This window comes from Rhinoderma darwinii, chromosome 1 (assembly GCF_050947455.1).
Source record: "Rhinoderma darwinii isolate aRhiDar2 chromosome 1, aRhiDar2.hap1, whole genome shotgun sequence".
Classification (NCBI taxonomy): Eukaryota; Metazoa; Chordata; class Amphibia; order Anura; family Rhinodermatidae; genus Rhinoderma; species Rhinoderma darwinii.
The window spans coordinates 636,622,416-636,639,462 of NC_134687.1; the positions used below are offsets into that span (position 1 = coordinate 636,622,416).

General features: G+C 43.5%; 1 non-coding gene across 1 annotated transcript; it reads left to right on the forward strand.

Moving 5' to 3' along the window:
- Positions 1-287: 287 nt before the first annotated feature.
- On the forward strand, positions 288-360 carry TRNAT-UGU (transfer RNA threonine (anticodon UGU)). Its single transcript has one exon. It is a non-coding gene; the product is annotated as a tRNA-Thr (tRNA).
- The last annotated feature ends 16,687 nt before the right edge of the window (positions 361-17,047 follow it).

Sequence of the window (17,047 nt, forward strand, 5' to 3'; positions counted from 1 at the left end):
CAGCTTTATTCACACGTGCAACGTTTCAGTCCAGCAGGACCCTTCTCAAGCATTGAGAAAGGTTCTGCTGGACTGAAACGTTGCACGGATGAATAAAGCTGCTATTCATTTTGGAAGTGCTGCCCTGTCTGTTATTTTTGCAGTACTTATTTAAGGCTGCCCCACTGGTCAACTGATGCCTTTGCTGCAACCTTAGTTTTTTCCTGCAAAAGTTCCTGTCTGTATCCTGTTACGTGCTACCAGTTCGTATGCAGCTGCATGCTACCAGTCCGCATCCACCTACTGTTGGCTTCATAGCTCAGTGGTTAGAGCACTGATCTTGTAAACCAGGGGTCATGGGTTCAATTCCCACTGGGGACTTTGTTGCCTGTGTTTAGACCATGTAATAAGATAATTGCTTGGTCTAAAGTGTCAAATATTCACACTGAAAATACTTAGACGTTATTACTTTCAAAGGTAATTGTGATAACCATTTATTTTGAAAGAAAGAAGCCAAAATGACACTACGTTCTACTTTAAGAAAACCTAAATAAGCAAGTGCGTCTTTTCTAGAGAACACGAGGAACAACACCACTCAGGACAAAACATATTCGTCCACCAAGAGGACTACAAACCCCAGCGCAGAATCAAGACATGTAAAAGCAAAAATCAAGACCAACAAACAAAAAGTCACAAATTAACTATTAATATTTCGTTTAAAACTCTGATAGAATCACAGCTTAACCTTTTAGATAAGGGCCTTGGATTAGTTCCGACTCAAGACACCAAACAATTTGACTTCATTGCTGACTTCCACCGATTTTGCCTCAACATGCATTTACGCATGTACTTCATGGACAAGTCCAAAGAATCTAAAACTAACGAAATTCCTTATTCCCTTAGAACACGTAGCCAATTCGACCCTGAAATAATTAACCATTTATTCACTTCCTTCCAAGACGCCGTATCAAATGAAATCATATCTAAATGGGATACAAGCTCGCACCGCATCTTAATCTGAAGAAACAAGAATTTGCAGCCATTAAAGAACTAAAGGATGATTACTCAATTGTAATTATAAGGGCTGACAAGGGGGTAGCTACCATTGTTATGGACAGTAATATGTACCGTAATGAAGCCCTGAGCCAACTTTCAGATTACAAAAGTTATAAAAAATTTAAATGGGACCCTACCAGCAATTTTAAAAAGGAAAGCGACAAAATAATTGAAAATGCGGTCCTGTTGGAAATTATAGATCAAGATTTGAAAACAGCTTTAACCCGTTAGTGACCGGCCCATAGTCTTTTTACGTCGGTCACTAACGGGCCTTATTCCGATGCCATAGACTTTTTATGTCGCGGCATCGGAATAAGTAAACAGAGCAGGGAGCTGTCAAATCTCCCTGCTCTCAGCTGCCAGAGGCAGCTGAGGGCTGGGAGCGTCCCTGCTCTGCCGGGTGAGATCAATATAAGTATCGATCTCACCCGTTTAACCCCTCAGATGCGGTGCTCAATAGCGAGCACCGCATCGGAGTGGTTTTGGAGAGAGGGAGGGAGCTCCCTCTCTCTCCCACCGACACCCGGCGATAAGATCGCCGAGTGTCAGTGTCTCCCATGGCAGCCGGGGGCCTAATAAAGGCCCCCAGGTCTGCCTGTAATGAATGCCTGCTAGGTCATGATGCCTGTCCATTTTAAACGGACAGACATAATACACTGCAATACAAAAGTATTGCAGTGTATTATAATAGCGATCGGAGAATCGCATATTAAAGTCCCCTAGTGGGACTAGTAAAAAAAAAGTTTAATAAAGTTAATAAAAAAAAAATGTGAAAAAAAAATTAAAAACCCACTTTTTCCCCTTACAAACTGCTTTACTATTAAAAAAACCAAAATAAAGTTAAAAAGTTACACATATTTGGTATCGCCGCGTCCGTAACGACCCCGACTATAAAGCTATTACATTACTTAACCCGCACGGTGAACGCCGTAAAAAAATTAAATAAAAAACTACGGAAAAATTGCTGTTTTCTGTGAATCCTGACTTTAAAAATATGTGAATAAAAAGTGATCAAAAAGTCGCATCTACTCCAAAATGGTACCAATAAAAACTACAAGTCTTCCCGCAAAAAAAAGCCCTCATACAACTGCATCGGCGATAAAATTAAAACGTTACGGCTCTTCAAATATGGAGACACAAAAACAAATAATTTTGAAAAAAAAGCGTTTTTACTGTGTAAAAGTAGTAAAACATATAAAAACTATACAAATTTGGTATCGTTGCAATCGTAACAACCCACTGAATAAACTTATTGTGTTATTTATACGACACGGTAAACGGCGTAGATTTAGGACGCAAAAAAGAGTGGCGAAATTTCAGATTTTTTTCTATCCCCCCGCAAAAAAAGTTAATAAAAGTTAATCAATAAATAATATGTACCTCAAAATGGTGCTATTAAAAAATACAACTTGTCCCGCAAAAAACAAGACCTTATACAGCTATGTCGACACAAAAATAAAAAAATGATAGCTCTTGGAATGCGACGATGGAAAAACGTAAAAAAATAGCCCGGTCATTAAGGGGTTAATAAACAAAAATCCACGAATACCTATATTTTACCTTCTACCAAAAGGTACATAAAAATATAAACAAACCCCCGGGGTGACCAATCGTCTCGGGCATTAATTCAATACTCCAACCTCTTGCTATCTACGTTGACTCCTTTTTACAAAAAATTGTTGCTAGGCTACCAAATTGTTTACGGGATACTACTGATTTCATAAATAGAATTACTAATACCACGTTCCATGAACATACTATACACTGCACACTAGACATTTAGAGCTTATACGCTAATATCCCCTACAACGAAGCGAAGATGCTACTCTTAGCAATCAAAAAATCAAGTTCATCATGTCCTTATTGGATCTTGTCTTGAGTAAGAATTATTTCAGATTTGATAATGATTATCTTCTTCAACTCCAGGGTACCTCGATGGGGTCCTCTGCAGCTCCAGGGTATGCCAATATTTTTATGATATTCTTTGAATCCTCATTCATATATGAATGTCAATACAAAGATCATATAGAATTATGGCTTTGATACATCGATGACGTGTTCCTATTGTGGAATGGTAATGTAGATAGTCTCAAGAACTTTGTGTCCTACATCAATAAATATCACAGTCTCATAGAATATAACATCAATAAAATAAACTATCTAGATGTAGAAATTAATAAAATAAATGACTACATTATTTTCAAAACCTACTGATAGGAACAACCTTCTGAGAAGAGATAGCTGTCATGCTCCACAAACCTTTAAAGGAATCCCTAAAGGACAGTTTATTTGTGCACAACGTATTTGCAGTAGGGATGATGAATATCACACACATAAAAATAAAATCATTACTAAATTTACTGAAAGAGGCTATCAAAGAGATGAGATTACTAAAATTGGTTCAGAAATGTCATCTTACAGTAGAGAGAAATTGCAAAAACATAAAAATAAAAGTAATAAACAACAACCACTTTTCCTCTCTACCTATAACAGGCATTCTAATCTTATCAAAACCACGATAAAGAAATACTGGGACATGATGAAATACGACCCCAAATATCTGGTCCTGTTTCGTGACAAACCCAGATTTGTCTATCGTAAAGGAAAATCTTTATCCAATCCGCTCATTCGGGCTGATATTAAGAAAAAATAAATTCATAAACAAGCTTTTCTAAATACACCTAAAAATGGCACATATCCCTGCATGTCCTGCCCCAATTATAGCTCGATCATCAAAGGTGATCATTTTAATCATCCTACAAAAGGCCATAAAATTCACCATAAAGGATACTACAACTGCAATTGCAAAAATGCAATTTACATGTTGAAGTGTCCTTGCAGCAAAATCTACGTCGGTCATACAATGCGTTTAGTCAAAACACGCATCAACGAACACCGATCCGAGATTAAAACTTTTGAACAAAAAACAAAAGAGCAAGCAGTAACTCCAACTGTTACCCCAAAAAGAAAACATGGTGAAACAACAGTAGCCAAGCATTTATCCGAAATAAAACAAAGTCTATGATTTAAAGTGGTGTATTCTTGAAGAAATTACAGGAAATGACAACGATCACATTAAAATCAAATTACTCGAAAGGGAAGTTTTTTGGATGTATACCCTTAATAGTATTAACCCGATAGGGATGAATGAAACTTGTAACTTTAATATTTTTCTGTAAATAATTCCATCACGACGCAACTTCCAAATTCTATTTATGATCGATTATACATCATATTTAATTTATTATAATTTTCTATGATGTAATTAATGATAAGATTATGTCTGATATCAATTGCTACAAAGATTATTTATAAATATACCTTTTCAAACAATATCTGCTAATTAATTTAACCTTTCATATCAGAATAGACAGAATTTAATATTAACTAGTTACATCTATATTTTCTTATGGTTTGCATTTTGATTAATATTTGTACGAACATAATTATAAACATAATATTTTGCTTTGATTAACCCCTTCCCGCTTTGGCCACTTTTGACCTTCCTGACAGAGCCTCATTTTTCAAATCTGACATGTTTCACTTTATGTGGCAATAACTTCGCAATGCTTTTACCCATCCAAGCGATTCATTGGACACATTGGACTTTATGTTGCTGTTAAAATTTGATCGGTACGTGGAAAAACACCAAAATATTGTGAAATTTTTTAAAACTTTTAATTTTTCTAAATTTAAATGTATCTGCTTGTAAGACAGGCAGTTATACCACACAAAATAGTTGCTAATTAACATCCCCCATATATCTACTTCACATTGACATCATTTTTTTAACATCGTCTTATTTTTCTAGGACGTTACAAGGCTTAGAACTTTGGCAGCAATTTCTCACATTGTCAAGAAAATGTCAAATCTTTTTTTCAGGGACCACACAGTTGTGAAGTGGCTTTGAGGGGCTTATATATTAGAAACCCCCAATAAGTCACCCCATTTTAAAAAACGTCACCCCTCAAAGTATTCAAAACAGCATTTGGAAAGTTTCTTAACCCTTTAGACGTTTCACAGGAATTAAGCCAAAGTAGAGGTGAAATTTACAAATGTCATTTTTTTTTTTCATAAATACCTTTATAATCAATTTTTTTTGTAACACAAAGTTTTACCGGAGAAAGGCAACTCAATATTTATTGTCCAGGTTCCGCAGTTTTAGGAAATATACCACATGTGGCCCTAGTGTGCTACTGGGGGACTTTAGGCCTCCTTTTTATTAGAATATATTTTAGGCACCATGTCAGGTTTGAAGGGCTCTTGCGGTGCCAAAACAGTGGAAATCCCCCAAAGGTGACCCCATTTGGGAAACGACACCCCTCAAGGAAATTATCTAGGGGTATAGTGAGCATTTTGACCCACAGGTTTATTGCAGAAATTATTGGAAGTAGGCCGTGAAAATTAAAATCTACATTCTTTCAAAGAAAATGTAGGTTTAGCTAGTTTTCTTTCTCATTTCCACAAGGACTAAAGGAGAAAAAGCACCGCATGTTGCAGAGTGAAAATGGGATATTTTTCCATAGATATGCCAATATGTGGCGCCCAGTTTGTGCCACCATAACAAGACAGCTCTCTAATTATTGGGGTATGTTCAAATGCAAACTCAAAAATGTCTGAAAATACAGAGCTGTTTTCAAGGGAAAACAGCTCCTTGATTTTCAGAAGTTTTTTAAGCCACTCGAATTTTTCGCGGCCGTTTTGGAGTGGTTTACAATAGAATCTATGAAAAACGGCTCCAAAAACGTCCCACGTCGCGGCCGTTTTTTTACCGGGTCGTTTTTCAAAACGGCCAAGCCAAAAAATGGCCCGTCGGAACAGAACACAGTTTTTCCCATTGAAATCAATGGGCAGATGTTTGGAGGCGTTCCGCTTCCGATTTTTCGGCCGTTTACGGACCGAGAAATGGCCGTGTGAACATACCCTTATGCTGTTTCCCAGTTTTAGAATCACCCTAAATGGGGCACTAATCTTTTGCCTGAACATTCGACAGGGCTCTGGAGTGAAAGCGTACTATTCGAAATTGAGGTCTAATTTGGCGACTTGCAAAGTATTGGTTCACAATTGCAGGGCTCTGATGTGAAATAATAAAATAAAGCCTTGAGAAGTAACCCCATTTTGGAAACTACACCCCTCAAGGCATCTATTAAGGGGTGTAGTGAGCATTTTCACCCCACAGGTCTTTTCCATAAATGAATGCGCTGCGGATGGTGCAAAGTAAATATTTTAATTTTTCCCCAGGTATGCCATTTCAGTAGCAAATATGTAATGTCCAGCTTATGCCACTGGAGACACACACCCCAAAAATTATTAAAAGTGTTCTCCCGGGTATGGCGATGACATATATGTGGAAGTAAACTGCTGTTTGGGCACAGTGTAGGGCTCAGAACGGAGGGAGCGCCATTTGGCTTTTGAAGCGTAGATTTTGCTTGGTAGTAGTTTTATTTGGAGTTTTACTGGTATTTCAGTTTATAACGTGGTTGTACATGTAAGCTCGGCAGAGTACATCAGGGGCATAGTCAGGTGGTATAATAATGGGGTAAAAAAACGCACAATAAAATAGTCCATACATGTATGTTACAGGCCGGTGTCGCACTGATAAATGTCCTTTCTTATCCTTTTTTGGTCCACACTCGGCACCTTTGCAGTTTGGGGAATTTTGCTGGGAAGTTTGGTCTTGCTATAATACGGGCACCCTAGTTTCCAGCAGATATGTTTGGGCCCTCCCCTTCCTGGTTCCCTAATTTTAGTGCCCCAATAGATTGCCTCTTGCTACAGAAGAAATGTTCCCCTTGTGCCTGCACAACCGCATATTTTTATTTCCTGACTTATTGAAGCCTTAACTAATTTTATTTTTTCATAAACGTAGTGGTATGAGGTCTGTTTTTTTGCAGGACGAGCTGTAGTTATTATTAGTACCATTTTGGGGCACATGCGACTTTTTGATCAATTTTTATCCTATTTTTTGGGAGGCAAGGTGACTAAAAAACAGCAATTCTGTCATGTTTTTTTAAGTTTTTTTTATACAGCGTTCACCATGCATTATAAACGACATGTTAACTTTATTCTGCGCGTCAGTACGATTCCGGTGATGCCAAATTTATAGAACTTTTTTATGTTTTACAACTTTTTGCACAATAAAATTACTTTTGTAAAAAGAATGTATTTTTTCTGTCGCCATGTCGTGAGAACCATAATGTTTTAATTAGTCAACAGAGCTGTATGAGGGCTTGTTTTTTGCATGACGAGCTGTAGTTTTTATAGGTACCATTTTTGGATACACGCGACTTCTTAATCACTTTTTATTTAAATTTTTGTAGGGAAAGTGACCAAAAAACAGAAATTCTGACAGTTTTTTACGCCGTTCACCGCGTGGACTAAATAACATAGGCCGTTACGGTCGCGGCAATACCAAATATGTATGGTTTATTTTTCTCAATAATAAAGCACTTGATAAGGGAAAACTTGAAACTCATATTATTTACAACTTTTTTTTTTTTTTTACACTTTTCTTTAGTCCCACTAGGGGACTTGAAGGTCCAACTGACAGATTTTTTTTTCTAATACAATGCACTTCCTATGTAGTGCTATGTATTAGATCTGTCAGTCATTCGGCTTCCGTAATGGCAGAGCAGGAGGCCATTGTTAGGTCTCCTGTTGCCATAGTAGCAGTCGGCAGCCTGCGATTGCAGGGAAGAGCTGCCGATTTGCTGACAGCCACAAAGATGCAGCGATCGCTGTATCTAGGGGGATAACTGCAGGGATCGGGGCTAGCTCCGGTTCCTGTCGATACAGGTGAATGTCAGCTGTAACATACAGATGACATCCACCGCTGATGACGCCGGCTCACCTTCTGAGCTGACGCCACCTTGCCTGCGGCCATGGAAGCCTTTTAGGCGAGGGCTAGAAGTTTTCCATACTAGGCAAACCGGGAGGCCACTATTAGGCCTCCGGTTGCCATTGTAGCCCCCGACACCCCAGCGATTTCATTGCCGGGGTGCCGATGAGCTGCAAACATCTTAAATGCAGTGATCGCTGCATTTAAGAGGTTAATGGCGGGGATCGAAGCTAACGTTGGTCCCCGTCATTACAGCAGGGTGTCAGCTGCAATACACCACTGATATCCGGGGATGAAGGCACTGACTCATCATCAGAGCCGGTGCCATCCATTTGCCGTAAGTATACAACATTTTGCAGTAAGCACTGGCTTTCCATAACGTATACTTACGACAAATGTCGGGAAGGGGTTAATATACTATATAATGTTTTGCATGCCTCAGATTATTATCAAGCCACTTTTTATCATCATTTTTAAATCACGTAATTCTCACTTACAGTTGTTGTTATAAACCTCTTGCTTCCACTTTCACTAATTTAAACCGGCAACAGATGGAATTTTACGCCCTTGAGAAAGGGGGAAGACCCACGAAATGTCGCACCACGTGTAATCAAACGCCGACTGATCCTCCACTGCAGAAGTCATTCAGATTCTAATCCGAACTAAGTGATGCCTAACTGGGTTGTCTGAAACAAAGGACTTCAACATATGCGGTGATACTTTATCACATGTTTTACACTATTTTATAGTGCCTTGTATATCACAATATTTATACAAAGATTATACCTTTTCTACTTTAAAAGTTGTAGTTTCTCATTCATATATGTGCCTGAAATTGTATACTTTGACTATTTGAGATTACGAAAAGTGTCTCATTGGCCCATTGCACACCTATGTTAAACAAGGTCTATCAACTACCTTTTCCTATAAACTCTGTTCTAGACCATGCTGATACTGTGGCTAAAATCCCTTTGACTTTAGGAAGGGATTGCTTACAATTTGATGGGGTGGGTTCAGTAAAGAGACTAATAGGGTACCCACAAGTGTCTATGGGAATCCAAAGTTTGCAGGATTTTTCTTTCCATCAGTATTTGACATGATCCAATAATGTAGCTGTAATGGTGGGGGTAGGGAAACAGACAAGTGAGCCCTAATCTACCCGCCACTCAGTCCCTGCCTACTTGCAACGACCTGCCCTAGGCGACGGGGTACAACTGGGCGACGGTTCCTACGCTCAATAAGTGCATGACAGACAAACAGACAAGGGTACACAGAAGCTAAGGGAGATAGGGCAGTTACCCACGGCAACACCATGAGCAACAAGAGTGGTGAACGAGCCGAGTCAAACCAGGAGCGTACGAGGTACCAAACGCAGAGAATGAGAGTAGTCAGTAAGCCAGGGTCAATATGAAGCAGGGTCAAATAGTTCAAGAAGATGCAGCAGGGCCAGGAAACCAAACGAGAAGAATCACAAGCAAGGAGGAACAGGAAAGGCAGGTACAAATAGACAGAGGGCGGGAGCTAGCTCCATCTGGCCAGGCTGCGATAGGCTCTCCCACTCCTAAGCCTGCCATCCTGAGTGGTGGAAGAAGGAGTCAGTCTCACAGACATAGAAGCAGGTGCAGACTGATTACCTATGGGTGTTGACACAGAAGCTGTGCCTGGCAGATCCTTTACAGTACCCCCCCTTTTATGAGGGGCCACCGGACCCTTTCTAGGTGGACCTGGTTTATTGGGGAAACGAAGGTGGAACCTCCTGACCAATACCCCAGCGTGAACATCCCGGGCGGGTACCCAAGTCCTCTGCTCAGGCCCGTATCCTCTCCAATGGACCAGGTACTGGAGGGAGCCTTGGACCATCTTGCTGTCCAAAATCTTGGCCACCTCGAATTCTACCCCCTCAGGGGTGAGAATGGGGACAGGAGGTTTCCTCGAGGGAGCCAAGGACAGGGAGCAGCGTTTAAGGAGCGAGGCATGAAACACGTCATGTACTCGAAAGGATGGGGGCATCTCCAGTCGGAAGGAGACAGGATTGAGGACTTCAATGACCTAGTACGGCCCTATAAACCGGGGAGCCAACTTCTTGGACGGGACTTTAAGGCGCAAGTTCTTAGACGATAGCCACACCAGATCCCCGACCATAAACAAGGGGTTAGCAGAACGTCTTCTATCTGCCTGAGTTTTTTGTATGCTCTGGGATGCCTCTAGGTTCTTCTGAACCTGGGCCCAGACTGTGCACAGTTCCCGATGAACGACCTCTACCTCGGGATTGTTGGAACTACCAGGTGAAACGGAGGAGAACCGTGGATTAAACCCAAAATTACAGAAAAAGGGGGAGACCCCTGACGAGTTACTGACCCGGTTATTAAGGGAAAATTCGGCGAGGGGAATGAATGAGACCCAATCATATTGACAGTCAGAGATAAAACACCTTAAATATTGTTCTAGAGACTGATTAGTCCTCTCAGTTTGGCCATTAGTTTCAGGATGGAAGGCAGAGGAGAAGGACAGATCAATCTCCAACTTTTTACAGAAGGCTCTCCAAAACAATGAAACTAATTGTACCCCTCTGTCAGAAACAATATTGACAGGGACCCCATGGAGACGCAGGATGTGTTTGACAAACAAGGTAGCTAACGTCTTAGCATTGGGTAGTTTCTTGAGGGGCACAAAGTGGCACATCTTACTGAAGTGGTCTACTACACCACCGACTTGCCTTGAGATGGAGGCAAATTGGTGATAAAATCCATGGAGATATGGGTCCAAGGTCTCTGGGGAATGGGCAAAGAACGTAGTAAGCCCACTGGTCGGGACCTGGGAGTCATGGACCTAGCACAAACCTCACAAGCGGCGACGTAGGCCTTAACGTCTTTAGGCAACCCAGGACACCAATAGTTTCTGGCAATGAGGTGCTTGGTACCCAGGATGCCTAGATGACCAGATAGTGCGGAGTCATGATTTTCCCGAAGTACCCTTAGCCGGAATTGCAGGGGAACAAACAGCTTGTTCTCAGGAAGGTTCCCGGGAGCTGAACCTTGATCAGCCGCAATTTCAGAGACTAAATCAGAATCAATAGAGGAAATGATTATACCTGGAGGCAAAATACAAGCAGGATCTTCCTCCGAAGGAGGGCTGGCCATGAAGCTACGCGACAGTGCATCAGCCTTAATATTTTTAGACCCAGCCCTATAGGTAACCAAAAAGTTGAATCTGGTAAAAAACAACGCCCATCAAGCTTGTCTCGGGTTTAGCCTCCGGGCAGATTCTAGGAAAACCAGATTCTTGTGGTCGGTAAGGACCATTACCTGGTGCCTAGCCCCCTCCAGGAAGTGGTGTCACTCTTCAAATTCCCATTTAATGGTTAAGAGTTCGCGGTTGCCAATATCATAGTTAGACTCAGTGGGCGAAAACTTCCTGGAGAAGTAGGCACAGGGACGGAGATGGGTGAGGGACCTGGTACCCTGGGACAAGACAGCCCCCACTCCCATCTCGGATGCGTCAACCTCTACGATAAATGGCTCCATTTGGTTGGGCTGAACCAGCACTGGGGCCGAGATAAAGCACTTCTTAAGGACCTCAAAAGCCTGGACAGCCTCAGGAGGCCAGTAGAGGAGATCAGCACCTTTGCGAGTGAGATCTGTAAGAGGCTTAGCGATGACCGAGAAGTTAGCAATAAATCTCCTGTAATAATTAGCGAACCCCAGGAAGTACTGTAACGCCTTCAGGGAGGCAGGTTGGACCCATTCCACCACAGCCTGGACCTTGGCGGGGTCCATGCGGAATTCATGAGTGAGGATTTGACCCAAAAATGGTATCTCCTGCACCCCAAACACACATTTTTCGGTCTTCGCAAACAGTTTGTTTTCCCGAAGGACCTGGAGCACCTTCCTGACATGCTCAATGTGGGAGGACCAGTCCTTGGAAAACACAAGTAGGTCATCAAGGTACACTACAAGAAATACCCCCAGGTAATCTCTTAAAATCTCATTTATGAAATTCTGGAAGACCGCGGGAGCATTACACAACCCAAAGGGCATGACGAGGTATTCGAAATGACCTTCGGGCGTGTTAAACGCAGTCTTCCACTCATCCCCCTCTTTGATGCGGATAAGGTTATACGCCCCCCGTAGATCAAATTTAGAGAACCATTGGGCCCCCTGAACCTGATTAAAGAGATCAGGAATCAAAGGAAGGGGATACTGGTTCCTTACAGTGACCTTATTCAAGTTACGGTAGTCAATACATGGCCTAAGACCACCATCCTTTTTCCCTACGAAGAAGAAGCCAGCACCTACCGGAGAAGTAGAGGGGCGAATGTAACCCTTGGCCAGGCATTCCTGGATATACTCTCTCATGGCTTCACGTTTGGGACAAGAGAGATTAAATATCCTACCCTTAGGGAGCTTAGCTCATGGTACCAAATCGATAGCGCAATCGTATTCTCTATGAGGAGGTAACACTTCAGAGGCCTCCTTCAGTTGAAAACATCAGCAAAGTCCTGAACAAACTCAGGTAGCGTGTTCACCTCCTCAGGGGGAGAAATAAGCAGAAGACCCTGAATCCACGAAGGCACTGCCGGTAGCAGACCTACCACCAAAAGAGACCTGAAAAGGAAGCAAGATTTTATTACGTTTCATATTTACGGGAAATACCTGTGCGCCCAAGTGACCTCCCCGATGATCACTTAGGCGCGGAAGTTTTCCAGCTGCTTACTCTTACGCCTAGGACAGTTGTTCACTTGATGCTTGTCATCCCCACAATAGAAGCAGAGACCATTCTTCCTGCGAAACTCTCTACGTTTTTGGGGGGACAGGGAGGCCCCGAGTTGCATAGGTACCTCCGAGTCTTCCGTGGAAGAACGAAGCAACGGAACCTCGGGAGGCATCATGGGGGAGTCAGAGGAGAAAACACCAAAACGTTCAAGTTGTCGTTCTCTTAGACGTCGGTCAAGTCGTACCGCTAAAGCCATAACCTGGTTTAGGGAGTCAGAAAAAGGATAGCTAACTAGCAGGTCTTTCAGGGCGTTCGACAGACCCAACGTAAACTGGCACCTTAAGGCAGGGTCATTCCACCGAGAAGCTACGCACCACTTCCTAAAGTCAGAACAATACTCCTCAACAGGTCTCTTACCCTGATGTAAGGTCACCAGCTGACTCTCGGCAAAGGCAGTCCTGTCAGTTTCGTCATAAATGAGTCCGAGAGCAGAAAAGAAAAGATCAACGGAGGAAAGTTCAGGGGCGTCAGGAGCCAAGGAGAAGGCCCATTCTTGGGGCCCTTCCTGGAGCCGGGACATAATTATACCCACCCGCTGGCTCTCAGAACCTGAGGAGTGGGGCTTTAAGCTAAAATAGAGCCTACAACTCTCCCGAAAGGAGAGAAAAGTCTTCCGGTCCCCTGAGAACCGGTCAGGCAACTTGAGGTGGGGTTCAAGAGGTGAGGGGCACTACCATGGTAGCATCAGGCTGGTTGACCCTCTGAGCCAGGGCCTGGACCTGTAGGGAGAGACCCTGAATTTGCTGAGCCAGGGTCTCAAGGGGGTCCATAATAAAAAGGGTAGACTAGGTATATGGGCTTGTGATTATGTAATGGTGGGGGTAGGGAAACAGAGAAGTGAGCCCTAATCTACCCGCCACTCAGTCCCTGCCTACTTGCAACGACCCGCCCTAGGCGATGGGGTACAACTGGGCGACGGTCCCTACGCTCAATAAGTGCACGACAGACAAACAGACAAGGGTACACAGAAGCTAAGGGAGATAGGGCAGTTACCCACGGCAACACCGTGAGCAACAATAGTGGTGAACGAGCCGAGTCAAACCAGGAGTGTACGAGGTACCAAACGCAGAGCAGGAGAGTAGTGAACAAGCCGAGTCAAACCAGGAGTGTACGAGGTACCAAACGCAGAGCAGGAGAGTAGTGAACAAGCAGAGTCAAACCAGGAGTGTACGAGGGACCAAACGCAGAGCAGGAGAGTAGTCAGTAAGCCAGGGTCAATATGAAGCAGGGTCAAATAGTTCAAGAAGATGCAGCAGGGCCAGGAAACCAAACGAGAAGAATCACAAGCAAGGAGGAACAGGAAAGGCAGGTACAAATAGACAGAGGGCGGGAGCTAGCTCTGTCTGGCCAGGCTGCGATAGGCTCTCCCACTCCTAAGCCTGCCATCCTGAGTGGTGGAAGATGGAGTCAGTCTCACAGATATAGAAGCAGGTGCAGACTGATTACCTATAGGCGTTGACACAGAAGCTGTGCCTGGCAGATCCTTTATAGTAGCATAGTAATACCAATTAATCTCAGGGTCACTCTGTCCTATTTTAGAAGGATAGGACATGGTTAGAAAATAAATATGTGCTTTTGATCCTGCCCAAATTATTTATTTATTAATTATAATTAAAGACATTAACAATAAGGTGTAGATATAGTTCAGAAGAGATTTAATATATGGGGACAGACTGTCATTTTTATAATAGTGTGTAACGCTGGCGCTCTGCGCTCATTAGCCTACTACCTCTCCCAGCAAGCACAACTGCCAGGTTACCTTTGGTACACGCTGTATGGCTCCTGGATCTTCACACGGTCGTGTACGTGCACTTCCTACTGCTGCTGGTGTTGCTGGGTCTGACTATAGGGCTGGCGTGCACCTCTCCCTGTCAGTCACCAGGTATATTAGTCTGCTTCACTGGAAACACCCTGCCTGAGCAATATTGGAACAACCTAGAGTTATCCAGCAAAGGTTCCTGTACGCACCCGATCCAGTCTGCTATTGCTACCAGTTATCAGCCTGTATCCTTCTGCTATTACTATCCACTATCAGACTGCTTCCAGTAATCCGCTGCCAGCCTGTATCCAGCTACTTGCTTGTGACCAGCTAGCCGCCTGTGTCCTGTGATTCGTTGCCAGCCGCCATCCCGCTGGTCGTTACACAGTGACACGCCTGCACATGAAATTAAACACATCTCAGATAGCTGTTGGCCGAACGATCGTTCGGCCAATAGATATTCCTCCCAATCGCCCATACAGGTGTAGCCAAGTTTATCTTGACTTATAACTTGCTGACACAGTGTATTTAATGTGTTGAAGATCGAGAAAAAGATGGCTACGTGTGTACGCCGAGTGTGCATCCACTCTCAAAAGGGAGACGGTGTAAAGCCAAAGCCAGGCTCCCCCACTGAAGACAGCGATGGACCGAGAGGGGGAAGGAGGAATTTCAGATCCAGCAATTGCAAGGATCTGTGCCACTGGGAGAGGATCGCCCGCTGCAGAGGATGCATGCGGAACTGCGCAAACAGAATAGTTTCATTAGAAAGCCATCATGGTCCCAAGAAATAGCATGCAGAGGTGAAGTGAGGTCAGCACAGTCGTCTGTAAGGTACCAAGCCCAGGCTAAAGAATAAGATGACGTTCAGGAGGAAGAGACACCTTGGCCATGTGAGGGTCAAAGGCAACTCCCATAAAAACTGCTGTGAACAAGATGGGCAATACTTGGACCGGTTGATGATCCAACCGAACCAACACAGAGAGTGTCCAGAGTGATCTGGACTGCCATCTCTTTGCCCCCTTAGGAGGGGGATTTGATTAGGATGTCATCCAGGTACAGGGTGACCGACATCCTCCTGGCATGAAGAAATGCCATCACGACAAAGAGAAGTTTCATGAGCACTCGCAGGGGATGTGGTCAGGTCAAAGTGAAGGGCAATAAAATTGGTTGGGACGAGGCAGTACTGCAAACGCAGGAAGCACTCGTGGGAAGTGCAGATAGGCAGGTGTGGCTATACAACCTTGATGTCCACAGAGGAAAGAAATGTACCCTTTTCCATATAAAAGTGATAACACATCGGAAAAATTTCATCGGAAGATGATTGACCCGAACATGCGTGTTGAGGCTATTGAGAACCAGTATGGGCTAAACTGTCCCAAAGATGACAAAAAGGTTAGAATACAAATCCACGGAATCTTTGGTTCAAGGGTACCGGAACGATGATCCTCTGAACAAGCAGAGAGTCGATTGCTTGAAAAAAGGGTGCCGCCCTGGATGGCGACTGAGGAACAGCAGACTGAAAGAAGCAGGGACTGGCAAATTTGATTTTGTATCCCGAAGATACCACTTCCTTAACCCAGGTGTCCGAAATGCGAGAGGGCAGGACATCCTTGAAGTTCAGAAGCCTGCCTCCACCACCCTGGGCAAGTTGAGTAGGGGTGCACATTCAGGCGGAAGTGGCCTTGCCGATTCTAACCTATGCAGGTGAAGTTCAGGTACACCAGGAGGACTGGGTCTTGAAGGAAGGTTTGGCTTACTGATCCTGGCGAGTCTGCAGACTGGATGAAGTGGTGTTGGAGAAACCACGGAAGACGCGAAAACGCAGAGATAGTAGAAGGTGCAGAATCAAAGCCCTGAAGCGTGTCACGGACAGCTCAAATTAGCATCTCCGAGGTGGGAAGCGGCGTAGAACGCTTAACAATTGATTCTGAATCAGATAATTCACTGACAGACAAAACCTCACTAGGATAGGAGGAACCAGACCTGACTTCAGGGCCAGAAACAATTTTCCCACATGGGGAGGTAAAATAGAAGAGGACGGTGAAAATGAGGGCAAGCAAGAAGCTGTAGTTCGCTTTTGGGGTCAGCGACGAGGGAAAGACTTGGATGGGGAGTCCATATGAGGACAGGAATAACAAGAGTCTGGCAGATGGGCAGACATGCCACTTAAGATGGACTGTAACATTCACCAAGTTATCAACCAGCCGGAAATTAGAATTAGCATATTTTGGAATCGCACCGATCACACCAGGGGTGAACATCACTGGGGGTGGCAGGGGTGCAGTCTAGGAATTTGTCTAGGTCGTCAGAATGCATCACATAAGGAAGTAGACTAACCACAAGGAAATTTAGAACTGCACTTTCAGCAGGAATAATAAATAGAAAAGAATGTCTGGCGTAAGGGTACACTTTTAGGGTCAAACATGGCAGTAGAGTTGCTTAACTTCACACTGAAGTACAGAGACGAAAGAAACAGAAAAAAAAAAAATCACTCAAACTGCGTAGGCAGGATCACTCCTAATTAGGGTGTAATGGCTGCTTCACCTAGCACTGCAAGAGTAGTGTAACTGACTGAAAACTAGCACAGTGAGAAAAGAAGTATAATCCCTTAGGAAACTGACCGCCTGTTGGCTAGGGCACCT